Source organism: Moschus berezovskii, chromosome 1, assembly GCF_049115385.1.
Source record: "Moschus berezovskii isolate FMDL1 chromosome 1, NW_MosBer_1.0, whole genome shotgun sequence".
Lineage (NCBI taxonomy): Eukaryota > Metazoa > Chordata > Mammalia > Artiodactyla > Moschidae > Moschus > Moschus berezovskii.
This window is the reverse complement of record NC_142460.1, coordinates 1,673,624-1,687,803: the sequence shown is the minus strand read 5'-3', so window position 1 is coordinate 1,687,803 and position 14,180 is coordinate 1,673,624.

Here is a 14,180-nt window from a genome sequence, read left to right as displayed (position 1 = left end):
GACAAATGCTAGGAGGGCTTGGATGGGCTTTGGGAGGGTGGATGTGGCTGAGGGTAGACCAGGCAGTTTGGTGACGTGGATGGGGCTGGAAATGACAGAAAGAGAGGTTGCTGCAGAGAATCTGCCAAGAGAGAGGAAGGAGGAGGGGAAGGAGGGAGGGAGGGAAGGAAGATGCGAGGTAGAGAGGGCCTGCTGGACTGGGGCCTGGAGGGAGTGGTGGCCGGCTAGTGACAGGCAGCTAGCACATACCCTGTGTCTCCACACAGGGGGAGAAGGCGGGAAGGAGACACCTGCCTCTGGGGGCTTCTCGAAGCCCCTCTGCTTGCCCTTTTTCCAGGGCTAGGCAAGGGAGTGTCTGCAGAGGTCGTTTCCTCCTGGAACGCGGGCCCTGATGCATTGAGGGGCCATCTTGTGAATGAAGCCGAAAGTGGCCCTGAGCAGACACAGAAGGCAGAGGCACGGGGGAGCCTGGTGCATGGTGGCCTCGCAGACACTGGGCTCTGGGGTCCCTGGAATCCTTGCTGCTGAAACTGTTGACCACAGATTGGGACTTGAACCCATGTGCTGGGACTCAAGCCCAGTCAAAACCTTGCTTGGGACTCAAACCCAGCCAAAACTCTGATTGGGACTTGAACATGCATGGCTGGGACTCAAACCCAGCCAAAACTTTGCATGGGACTCAAATCCAGCCAAACCTTGCTTGGGACATGAATCCACGTGGCTGGGACTCAGTTCAGTTCAGTTCAGTCACTCAGTCGTGTCTGACTCTTTGTGACCCCATGAACCACAGCACGCCAGGCCTCCGTGTCCATCACCAACTCCACCCAAACCCATGTCCATTGAGTCGGTGATGCCATCCAACCATATTATCCTCTGTTGTCCCCTTCTCCTCCTGCCCTCAATCAGGGTCTTTTCCAGTGAGACAGATCTTTGCATCAGGTGGCCAAAGTATTGGAGTTTCAGCTTCAACATCAGTCCATCCAATGAACACCCAGGACTGATCTCCTTTAGGATGGACTGGTTGGATCTCCTTGCAGTCCAAGGGACTCTCAGGAGTCTTCTCCAACACCACAGTTCAAAAGCATCAGTTCTTTGGGGCTTAGCTTTCTTTATAGTCCAACTCTCACATCCATACGTGACCAGTGGAAAAACCATAGCGCCACAGGAAAAACTGGGACTCAAACCCAGCCGAAACCCACAGTACCTGGTTTCAGGGCCTAATGAGGCTCAGGTTCTTGATGTCTCATCACCAATTCAGTGAGAGACGAAGTGATAGGTAAGAAATGGATTTATTCAGATTCAGAGAGAAGCACACTCCACTACAGAGTGTGGGCCATGGCAAAGGGTGAGTGTGGCCCTGAAATGTGGCGTGGTTAGTTTCAATAGGCTGGGTAATTTCATATGCTGATGAGTGGGAGGATTATTCCAGCTATTTTGGGGAAGGGGCGGAGGTTTCCAGGATTTGGGCCACAGCCCCTCCTTGGTCTTTTGACAGAGCCTGGGAACTGTCATGGCGCTTCTGGGTGTGTCATTTCACTTGCTGATTGAGGATCAAGGTCTAGTTTTGTCTGCCATCTTGGTCCCATTTGATTCTAATTGGCTTATGCTGTGTCCTCGGGCGATGTCATTCTTTCAAAAGTTGTGCCCTGCCCCTTTCCCTGCTGTTACACTACCACCCAGTTGGGGGAAAACAAGGCACAGAGAGGGCAAGGGACCAGCCTGAGGTTGTAGTGGCAGTGAGCTCTACTGCACTCCTGACTTCTCCCCTCTGCTTGTCTTCAGAACCAGATCCATTCGCTGCAACCCACCTGCCCAGTGCCAGACGGACCCTGTGGTCTATTTGTGAAGAAACCAGGGTGTCGCCAAAAGTTTCTCCTTCCAGTGGCCATGTTTGCCAGCATGCATTGGTCCAGCTTGACCGACTGTCTTTTCTTCTGAACGTGCCCTTGACCCTGGCTAAGGTATCTGTCCAGAATTTTCTGCCCCAACTCCTACCCCTGTTGGCAGGCAGAGGTGGCCAGCTGCCCAGACCGGGTTTAAAATATCTGTCTGAAGTTTTGGTAAATGGCTCATTTAGAGAATTGACTTTCAGAAAACTGGTCAATTAAGGTCATTTTGTTAATTGGCTTTTAGAGAATCGATTTCCCATATCCTGATCCAGACTCTTTCCCAGGATGCCCTGAGGTGCCCTAGTGGGTCTGTGGGGAGGCCAGAGAGAAGTGATGTCTGTGGAGTGTCCCATCACTGGTCCCAATGGGTGTCCACAGAAACCCCATGGGCTTCCTGGCCATGTTCAGGGACGGCTCATTCCCTGGTCCAGGGATGCGGAGTCAGAGGCACATCCATCCACTGGTGGGGAGGCTTGTCTGGAGGGTGGCTGGACCCAGCTAGCTCACCACTCAAGCTTGGGGCTCCCAAGCTCTCTTCTAGGGCCCCTGAGGCTGGCAGAGTGTGCTCCTACCCCCAGCTTCTCTCTTCCGACTCACTTGTTCAGTTGCTAAGTTGTGTCCAACTCTTTGCCACCCCATGGACGCCAGGCTTCCCTGTCCTTCACGATATCCCGGAGCTTGCTCAAACTCATGTCCATCAAGCTAGTGATGCCATCCAACCATCTCATCCTCTTCTTCTCCTGCCTTCAATCTTTCTCAGCCTCAGGGTCTCTTCCAATGAGTCAGTTCTTCACCTCAGGGGCCAAAGTATTGAAGCTTCAGCTTTAGCATCAGTCCTTCCAATGAATATTCAGGGTTGATTTCCTTTAGGATTGACTGGTTTGATCTCCTTGCTGTCCAAGGGACTCTCAAGAGTCTTCTCCAGTGCTACAATTTGAAAGCATCAATTCTTTAGCACTCAGCCTTCTTTATGGTCTAACTGAGAGAGCTAATTCTTAGGTAGGTTAATAAGGAGTCCAGGGCCCTCAAGGAGGAGAAAAGAACAAACATCTTTGTCTTAGTCACAGAAGGCATTATTTTCTTTAAGCCCACAGCTAATGATTACACAACAAAACTCATCTTGCTCAAGGATATGTTTTTCCCTAAGCTCTGTACTAATGATTTTATAAAAACAATGCATCTTGCTTGAGGATATGTTTCTCCTTCTTAACAAGAACCTTTTGACTAATCTTGTTATCTTAAGATTGTTATGTTGTGGGAGTGGGTCTGGTGAAAGTATATAAGGCTTTGCTAAGACTAGCGAGGGGGGCACTCTCTGTCCCCCTTCCAATGTCGATGTCAGAAGGTTCCTCTGTCCTTTTTCACTGTAATAAAACTTATGCTACACAAGAACCCTGAGTGATCAAGCCTGGATCCCTGATCCCGAAGCTAAATCTTTGGAGATCGCGAATCTGATATCATTCACTGTAAGCCATCATAACTCTCACATCCATACATGACTACTGGGAAAACCATAGCTTTGACTCTACAGATCTTTGTCGGCAAAGTAATGTCTCTGCCCTTCCTGGCTCCTGCTTTTAAGCAGGTGCAACAACCCTTCCCTTTGGTCAGAGGCTGAGTCTCTTCTCCTAGGATGCTGGCTTTTAAGTCCTGCCTCTGATGTCTGATGGGGATTCACTGGGTCAAGGTGGGAGGTTTACCTAGGATTGAACTGCTGCTTGAAATCCCCGAGACACACTAGAGGTCCCTCCTCCTTCAGGACAGTCCTGCTGCTCAATGCCCAAATTGGAGGGGTTTGCTTCTCCCAGAAATAAAAAGGCAAGGAAGCAGGCTCCAGTGAGACAAGTGTCTATGAGCTCACACTTGTTGCTCCACACAGGCTCACTGGCCTGGCCTGGCTGGTGAGCTCAGCCCCGCCCCGAGCCAGACAGGAGCCTCTCTGAGCTCTCACCTGGATGCCACAGTGCCCTCCCCAAGCCCTAAGGCCTTTGACCTCTCTCCATCTGCCTCGTCCCCCCACTTCACTTGCTCACCACCTGGGATGGTGGCCCCGACCAAGCTCTGTCACCCCCACACCCGTGCCCACTGCCCCGACTCAGGGAGCTGCTGCCTCTCCTCTGTCCTCCCCCGACAGCGGAGTCTCAGCGGAGTCAGTGGGCCGGATTCAGGCCTGGTCCCCACTGACCAATGTGTGGCCCTGGACAAGCTGTGGACTCCTTGAGCCAGGCTGCCCTGCTGCTCCCCCGGGCATTCCTGGGAGAGGCGGTGGCAGTGGAGCCAGGTCAGTGGAGGGGGCTCTGGTTTTGTCCTTTCTAAGGCGGGGTTGGGGTCAATTACCCACATCTCCGGAGTTCAGCTTCCTGCCTGTATCACAAGACCATTGTGGGCAGTGACAGGCGATGCTTGAGATCCTGCCGGCCTGGCACCCGAGGGACTCCAGAGCCACTGGCCCTGGCGCCATGCTCCCTGCCAGCCCCACCCCAGCCCCATCACTCATTCCTGCCACCCCATATACCCCCGTCTCTGAACTGCCCCTCCTTTATGAAGACCCCAGGAGCTGAGAGGGGGCTTGTGGCCAGAGACTTCCGGGCGGCACAGACAGCATTTGCTCCTGTTGGTCCTTTTAGAAACAGGGGAGGGACGAGAAGGGGTGGGGTGGGGGTGGAGGAGGAGAAAATGGTCCCCGAACTTGGACACTGCCTGGGTTTGGTCCAGCAACTGGATGACCATGTCCCCCCTAGCACATGTGTGTTTCCTATACAACCATGTGACTCTGTCCCAGAGCTGTGCCTATGCCCACTGCTGCTGTCCCGAGTGCCAAGTGAGGTCCTTGGGTGCTGGAGGGAAGGGCCTGATGTGGGTGATTCCAGGACCCACAGTGCTGGGTTTGCAGGCTCCAGGTTAGAAAGTGGAACCCAGGGAGGCGGGCTGCAGAAATAGTAACAAAAGCAAACTGCTCTGTGTGGACAAGCCTGCCTGGCTCTCTGAGGGTGGGGACCCTTCCTTCCCCGATCAGACCCTCGGGGACACTCAGGGCCACTCCTGCACAGGGACTTGTAATTCAGAGGGAAGGACAGTGGCCATGGTCTCGGGGTCACGGGGCTACCTGCAGCGCCTGGTGTTCACAACCTCTCAGAATGTAGACGGATGTTAATATTCTCTTAGTCTCAACCCAGCTCTGAGAAGCTATCAGATCTAATGTCTTAGGGCAAATGGAGGGATTCCATGTTTTGATGAATGAAAATAATGCAATTATGCATGTGCTGAAAACTTTTCATTTTAGGACACTTTCCCTATCATGGGGCTTTCCTGGTGGCTCAGATGGTTAAGAATCTTCCTGGAATGCAGGAGACCCAGGTTCGATCCCTGGGTTGGAAAGATACCCTGGACAAGGGAATGGTTACCCACTCCAATAATCTTGCCCAGGAAATTCCATGGACAGAGGAGCCTGGAGGGATACATTCTACGGGGCCGCAAAGAGTTGGACATGACTGAGCAGCTAACACTTTCCCCATCATGGGAACATTAGGTTGAACTGTAGTATTTTTAAGCGGGAATATTTGGCAGGGGCAGGGGCACTTTTCTGTTTTTTGTTCAGGGGCTGGGAGGACAGGCCCCTGCAGCGAGGGGTGCCCAGTTTGGACTCTCCCCGCACTGGTTCCCCCAACGCTCCGTCCCTTCTGGCTGCCAGGAAGAGGCTGGATGCCTTTCTCCTCAGGTTTCTTATCAGCTCACCATCCATTTCTTGGCAAAACCCTGTTAGCCTTTGCCCTGTTTCATTTTGTACTCCAAGGCCAAATTTGCTGTTGTACCAGATATCTCTTGACTTCCTACTTTTGCATTCCAGTCCCCTATAATGAAAAGTGCATCTTTTTTAGGTGTTACTTCTAGAAGGTCTTGTGGGTCTTCAAAAGTTTTGCCAAGAGAACGCACTGGTGGTAGCAAACACCCTCTTCCAACAACACAAGAGAAGACTCTACACATGGACACCACCAGATGGTCAATACTGAAATCAGATTGATTATATTCTTTGTAGCCAAAGATGGAGAGGCTCTTTACAGTCAGCAAAAAGGAGACCGGGAGCTGACTGTGACTCAGATCATGAACACCTTATTGCCAAATTCAGACTTAAATTAAGAAAGTAGGGAAAACCACTAGACCATTCTGGTATGATCTAAATCAAATCCCTTACGATTATACAGTGGAAGTGAGAAATAGATTCAATGGATTAGATCTGATAGACAGAGTGCCTGAAGAACTATGGACAGAGAGAGGTTCGTGACATTGTACAGGAGGCGGTGACCAAGCCCATCCCCAGGAAAAAGAAATACAGAAAGGCAAAAAAGAAGAGAAGCTCCAGGAAAGGAGAAAAGGAAAAATATACCCATCTGGATGCAGAGTTCCAAAGAATAGCAAGAAGAGATAAGAAAGCCTTCCTCAGTGATCAATGCAAAGAAATAGAGGAAAACAATAGAATGGGAAAGACTAGAGATCTCTTCAAGAAAATTAGAGATACCAAGGGGACATTTCATGCAAAAATGGGCTCGATAAAGGACAGAAATGGTATGGACCTAACAGAAGCAGAACACATTAAGAAGAGGTGGCAAGAATACACAGGAGAACTATACAAAAAAGATCTTCATGACCCAGATAATCACGATGGTGTGATCGCTCACCTAGAGCCAGAATGTGGAATGTGAAGTCAAGTGGGCCTTAGGAAGCATCACTACCAACAAAGCTAGTGGAGGCGATGGAGTTCCAGCTGAGCTATTTCAAATCCGGAAAGATGATGCTGTGAAAGTGCTGCACTCAATATGCCAGCAGATTTGGAAAACTCAGCAGTGGCCACAGGACTGGAAAAGTCAGTTTTCATTCCAATCCTAAAGACAGGCAATGCTAAAGAATGCTCAAACTACCGCACAATTGCACCCATCTCACACACTAGCAAAGTAATGCTCAAAATTCTCCAAGCCAGGCTTCAATAGTACGTGAATGGAGAACTTCCAGATGTTCAAGCTGAATTTAGAAAAGGCAGAGGAACCAGAGGTCGAATTGTCAACATCGTTGGATCATTGAAAAAGCAAGAGAGTTCCAGAAATACATCTACTTCTGCTTTATTGACTAAGCCAAAGCCTTTGACTGTGTGGATCACAACAAACTGTGGAAAATCCTTAAAGTGATGGGAATACCAGACCACCTAACCTGCCTCCTGAGAAATCTGTATGCAGGTCAAGAAGCAACAGTTAGAACTGGACATGGAACAACATGGTTTTCCCATGGTTCCAAAGTGGGAAAGGAGTACGTTAAGGCTGTATATTGTCACCCTGCTTATTTAACTTCTATGCAGAGTACATCCTGCGAAATGCCAGGCTGGATGAAGCACAAGCTGGAATCAAGACTGCCATGAGAAATATCAATAACCTCAGATATGCAGATGACACCATCCTTATGGCAGAAGTGAAGAAGAACTAAAGAGTGTCTTGATGAAAGTGAAAGAGGAGAGTGAAAAAGTTGGCTTAAAACTCAACATTCAGAAAACTGAGATCATGGCATCTGATCCCATCACTTCATGGCAAGTAGATGGGGAATCAATGGAAACAGTGACAGACTTTATTTTTTGGGTCTTCAAAACCCCTGCAGAATGTGACAGCAGACATGAAATTAAAAGACGCTTGCGGCAGACGCGAGAGACGCCCGGCCCCGGTGGCGCAGACGCGAGAGATGCCCGGCTCCGGCGCAACCGACCACGTGCAGAATCGTGGCTGAGAGGAGCTGCCCCGCGCCCAGGGTTAGGGCGGTGGCCGAGAGGAGCTGTACCACGTCCAGGAGGCGGTGGCTGCTTGGGCACCGGAGGGCCGAGAGGAGCTGATCCACATTCAAAGCATGAGGGGCGGCCTTGAGGAGATACCCCCTCGTCCAAGGTAAGGTACAGCGGCTGCACCTTGCTGGAGCAGTTGGGAAGAGATAGTCCACGACCAAATGGAATATAAGAATCCAGTGTTCTGGGGAGGAAGGAACAAGATGGCGGAGGGATAAGATGGCGAGACCACTCTCTCCCCCACAAATTCATCAAAAGAGCATTTGAACGTGGAGTAAAGTCCACAAAACAACTTCTGAATACTGGCAGAGGACATCAGGCACCCAGAAAAGCAGCCCATTGTCTTCTAAAGGAGACAGAAGAAATCCAGCTCCACCCACCAGAACACCGACACATGCTTCCCTAACCAGGGAACCCGGACAAGTCACCCGTCCAACCCCCCACACACCGAAGAAACTACATAATAAAGAGAACTCCACAAACTGCAAGAAGAGGGAAAGGCCACCCCAAGCAAAGCAATATAAGCAAGATGAAGAGGCAGAGAAATACCCAGCAAGTAAAAGAACAAGATAATTGCCCACCAACACAAACAAAAGAAGAAGATATAGGGAATTTACCTGATAAAGAATTTCAAATTTTGATGGTGAAAATGATTCAAAATCTTGAAAGCAAAATAGAGTTACAGATAAATAACCTGGAGAAAAGGATTGAGAAGATGGAAGAAAGATTTAATAAGGACTTAGAAGAAATAAAAAAGAGTCAATATACAATGAATAATGCAATAGATGAGATCAGAAACACTCTGGAGGGAACAAACAATAGAATAACAGAGGCAGAAGACAGGATAAGCGAACTAGAAGATAGAATTGTAGAAATAAATGAAACAGAGCGAAAAAAGAAAAACGAATTAAAAGAAATGAGGACAATATTAGAGTCCTCTGGGACAATGTTAAACGCTCCAACATTCGAATCATAGGAGTCCCAGAAGAAGAAGACAAAAAGAAAGACCATGAGAGAATACTTGAGGAGATAATAGTTGAAAACTTCCCTAAAATAGGGAAAGAAATAATGACCCAAGTCCAAGAAACCCAGAGAGTCCCCAACAGGATAAACCCAAGGCGAAATACTCCAAGACACATACATATTAATCAAATTAACAAAGATCAAACACAAAGAACAAATATTAAAAGCAGCAAGGGAAAAGCAGCAAATAACACATAAGGGGATTCCCATAAGGATAACAGCTGATCTTTCAACAGAAACTCTTCAGGCCAGAAGGGAGTGGCAAGACATACTTAAAGTGATGAAAGAAAATACCCTACAGCCCAGATTACTACACCCAGCAAGGATCTCATTCAAATATGAAGGAGAAATCAAAAGCTTGACAAGCAAAAGCTGAGGGAATTCAGCCTCACCAAACCAGCTCTCCAGCAAATGCTAAAGGATCTTCTATAGACAGGAAACACAGAAAGAGTGTATAAACTTGAACCCAAAACAATAAAGAAAATGGCTACGGGATCGTACTTATCAATAATTACCTTAAACGTAAATGGGTTGAAATTTTCAAAAAGGCTAGGAAACAATTCTCATAGCCATCAATAGTTCAGTGTTGAGTTCATGAATAGTTTTTAAAGTTTGGGACAAATTGTAGTATTTACTATTTGAAGTAATATTTGTAATTGGCATATTACGATGTAACATTGGTCTTCATTTCCATCTTAAAACGCCTAAAAATGCCTAACAGGTTTTTAGATTTGTGAATTTTAGTTGAAATGTATTTTATGATGTTACTAAACCTGCAGAAATATTGAAATATTTCAGAGAACTTATTCACTGTACATTTAATTTATTTTATTTATAAAAGTTATGAACTGTAGAAAGTTTTACTTGTTGGGTCAAATGCTTGTTGCTTCAAATGCTTGTTGCATTTGAAGTGCTAGTTACAAGAAAATCAAATACCTTCAGTGTATAAATGCTATTAAGTTTTTAAAGGACTCTGGAGTATAAGTAAGTTTGTTTAAAGAAATTTAGTCTATTCAACTTGAATCAGCTCTGTCAAACATTAATTAAAAGCCTCATTTAAAAAAAATAAATAAATAATTAAATAAATAATGGTGGTGAGAGGGAGGGTTGGGAAGCTGGCTGGAGGTGGAGGTGGTGAAGTTTATAAATCTAATTAAAAATGAAGTTGCATTTCCATTTTCCAAAACCACCCATCCACCAGCGTACTGTGTCACTAGACATTATGTACAATTTTACTTTGCGACAGAAACCATTACATTTAAAAATTCATTACAGCAAGGTTAGTTAGACACATGATGGATGCATCTTTAATCCTGCCATATATTATTACAGTTAAAATGTAAACGATGAAAAATATTTTGTGCTTATCAGCATTTATGTGGAAATGTGTTTTACAGTGATATATGGTGTTATATTTCTATTATTGTGATGAGAAAGAAAGCAATACAAAAAGACGAAGTGTTTATTAAAACATGAAAAAAACAAAAAAGAAATAAATGGTTTTGCAGCACTGAAGAGATTATAGAAAGTAAATAAGCTAGATCAGACCTGTTTTATGTAGTAATTTTATAGTTTATTTTAATTATTTCAGTTGTAAAATATTGTTATACTGTTAATTAGTTCTGATTGTTCATATTAAACTATTGAAATGCAAAAAATAAATAAATAAATTTTTTAAAAAAATAAATAAAAATAAAACACGCTTGCTCCTTGGAAGAAAGGTTATGACCACGCTAGACACCATATTAAAAAACAGAGACGTTACTTTGCCAACAAAGGTCCATCTAGTCAAAGCTATGGTTTTTCCAGTAGTCATGTATGGATGTGCAATTTCGACTATAAAGAAAGCTGAGCGCCGAAAAATTTATGCTTTTGAACTGTGGTGTTGGAGAAGACTCTCAAGAGTCCCTTGGACTGCAAGGAGATAAAACCAGTCAATCCTAAAGGAAATCAGTCCTTAATATTCATTGGAAGGACTGAACTGAAGCTGAAACTCCAATACTTCGGCCACCTGAGGTGAAGAGCTGACTCATTGGAAAAGACCCTGATGCTGGGAAAGATGAAAGGCAGGAGAAGGGGACAACAGAGGATGAGATAGTTGGATGGCATCACCGACTCGATGGACATGAGTTTGAGTAAGCTCTGGGAGTTGGTGATAGACAGGAAACCTTGGCGTGCAGCAGTCCATGGGTCGCAAAGAGTCAGACATGAATGAGCAACTGAACTGAACACTGTCCATTTGGGTGAGGATCTTCCTGCCAGTTGATCCCCGCAGAGTGAAGTCAGCTCCCCACATACTGACCAGAGGGTTGCAGAGTCTTCCTATCTGGGAATAGAAAGGAGCTCGGCCTCTGAGTGTTCAGACAGTGGAGAGCCCTGGCTTCTGGAATGGACAGCAAGGAGCAAACCAGACACACCTCAGAAGGCAGCATATGGGCCAGTGCAGCTTCACCAGGTTGGATACCAAGGCCAGGGCCTCCCATCTGCAGACACCCACACCGATCAGAAACCGGGACCCCACCGTCTCAGACGGGCTTAAGTGCTCTTATCTCTGCAGGGTCCATGGGGGGCTCCCCTGCTGCAGCTTTGACCACAGTCTTCCTTCTGACAGCTCCCATCCTAGCCTTCTGGGGCCCGGGAGGTGCTGGGCCTGAGCACCCCCAGATCCCTCACTGAGCTCGGCTCTCGGAGCAGACCTGACCTCCGAGGATGGGGGTCCCGGGCCCTGCTGCCTTGCCATCCTGTATGGCTGGTGTCACACTGCTGGGAGTCCCGAGGCAGAGGTGGTGACACGGGGGTGTCTTTCTGTCACTGCCTCTAGCTGCATGGTGCTCTGGCAATCTGTGCAGTGTGACCCAGCCTCCCTTGGTTGTACCCTCTCTTCCTGTCCTTCCCATGTCAAGGTGGCCCCCCTCCCAGGAACAGGGTGGCTCCCTTCCTTCCCTGCTCGTCTCCTGGCCTGTTGGTGTCATCTCCCATGTGAACTGTCCTGGAATCCTGTCTACATGTCTGCTTCTGGGGGACCTGCCCCAGCCAGCCCCCTGCTTTTGCCTTAACACCCCATCTGGCCTCATCCCGTCTCTCTTTTGGGGTCCCTGAAGCCTCATTGCCCAGGCAGAGGGTGGAGTGGGCCTGCCTTTGGCCAAGCACTGCTTGCTCTCTGCTTACAAGAGGAAGGAGGAAGGTGGAGGCAAAAGTAGGGGTGCATAGGGGTACGAGCAGGCTGGGTGCCCACTGCATGGACCCATCCAAATGTTAGGGACTCGAGCCAGTATCCTTGAGAGCTGGTGTGGCCCCCAGACCTGGGACAGTAGAGTCCTGTGGTTACATAAAGTGCTCCTTACATAATGGGCATGAAGAGACATGCAAAGCCCCGGGCAAGTCAGAACCACTGCCAGTGGGTGGGGCCTCGACAGACAAATGCCAGGGAAGTGGTGAGTAAGGGCTGGAAAGCCCCGCCCCACAGGAAGGGGAGTCAGGGCCGGCAGCCCTGCCAGAGAAAGTGGTGGACAGACAGACTGGCACGGAGGGCGCTGCCCGCTCCCAGGCTGGGGGCCCACGCCGTGCAGGTGGCATCTGGAGTCCGAGCCTCTGGCCCCTGGCCTCTGGGACATCACTCTTACCCATGACGGGCCTGTATGTGTCCTGGGTCTTGCTGCAGGCCTGGCACCTGCCCTCATAACAGGGCCCCCAGGGAGGCCCTCTCTTGTCTATGCCAGCCCCTCCCTTCTCTCCTGGATTTAGAGTCCACTCTGGTCACCCAGGATAATCCTACCCTGGGGTCTTAGCTCAGTCACACCTGCACAGACCCTACTTCCACGTAAGGTGACGTGTTCCGGTTCCAAGAGTCAGGACAAAGATGTTTTTGGGGGACCCCCTTCCACCTACTCCAGTTGACATCAGAAGGTCCCCTGACTCCTGACTCTGCTGGGAACACAGGGAGGGGTCCTGGGGACTCAGTCCAGGACAGAGCTGGCAGCCCAGGGCCCATCTCTGTGAGCATCTCTGCTGCCCTCTGAACCCCAAACACACACCGACGACCCCTCTCTGAGCTGAGTTAGGTCATGGTCGGCCACCCCTGCCCCCCACTCAGCTCACCTGGGCCACTTATCTCAGGAGAGCCTCAGGTGGTTCCCTCCCTGGGGTGCAGAGCTTCACCCAGACCCCTGACTGATCCCCCAGCTGCTCAGGACAAGCCTGGGATAGGAGGGCAGGGTGCCCAGACCTGTTCTCAGGCTCAGAGGCACTGAGGATGGAGTGGAGGGGACATGAAGAGGGAGAAGGAGATGAGGAGGGGACCAAGGTGCCCCAGAACCCTAAGGCCTTATTCCAGGGTGTCCCCACCCCCAGCATGAGCTCCCCAGCACCAGCAGGCCCCTTTCAGGCAGCACACCGCCCACCACACCCAGGCCTCTGACACAAAAGCCTTCCTGCCCATCTCTTCCATCACTGGCCCCCTGGGGCCGAGATGCTGTGTCTGATAGGGGGCGAGGGTGTGAGAAGACTGTTTTGCTCTCGGATCCTCTGCTGGGAGGGGGGCCCACCCTGGCCTTTACCCTCCCGCCTGGACCTGAGCTATGCTCCTGGGTCCCCCAGGCCTTCCCACTGTGGCTGTCCCTGGAGGGCAGATATATAAAAATAGCTCTGTCTTACTAAGCCACAGACCTCTTTTTGGATGCCGGGCCTGTCTTTCGGCTTCCCGGGACAAGCCCCGGACGTGGGCTTGTCCACGGGCCCAGCTGTCCCGGCTGGTCGGCCTCACCCACCCTCGACCGCCGCCTGTCCTGTGGGGCTGTGTCCCCTCCTGCCCTCCCGAGGGACCCCAAGAGCGTGGAACGCCTGCCCTGCTGGCCTCAAGCTGTCCCTTTTTAGAGCAGGGAGGGGCCCCCGGGAGGTCACCCAGCTGCTTCTCTGCCTGCGGCTCCAGCACAGCACCTGGGAGTGGGGGGAGCCCAGGCCTGGTGTCGGGCACACAGTCCAGCCGATGGGCAGGGATGCCATCCATGGCCACAGACAGAAGCCTGCAGCCCTTCTTCCTTTAAGGCTGGAAAGTAGTCTGGATGTTTTCTTCCCAGGTAGTAGCCAGACAAGGAACGTACTCAGAGGACCCCAGGATGGGGAATGGGGATACTCACGGGAGCTCTGGGGCTGCTCAGCTCACCAGGCCACCTGGGATTTCCAGCTGTGTGGGTGAGAACCCACTCCTGTCCCCCCGCAGTGGAGGGACATGGGACCCCACGAGGCTGCCCCCACAGGGAATGAGGGAACCCACCTGGGGGCGTGGGGCACCCCGGGGCAGTGTGGTCAGCAGACGCGCTGGCCTCTAAACAGAAGCTCCACCAGTCTTCAAGGTCCTGGAAGCCCACGGTGGTCTAGCCCGGGGCTGAGGCTCAGTCGTCACGTGTGGTCCCTGGTTAAGCCCAGGGTCAGCGCTGGTCCCTGATCGCCCG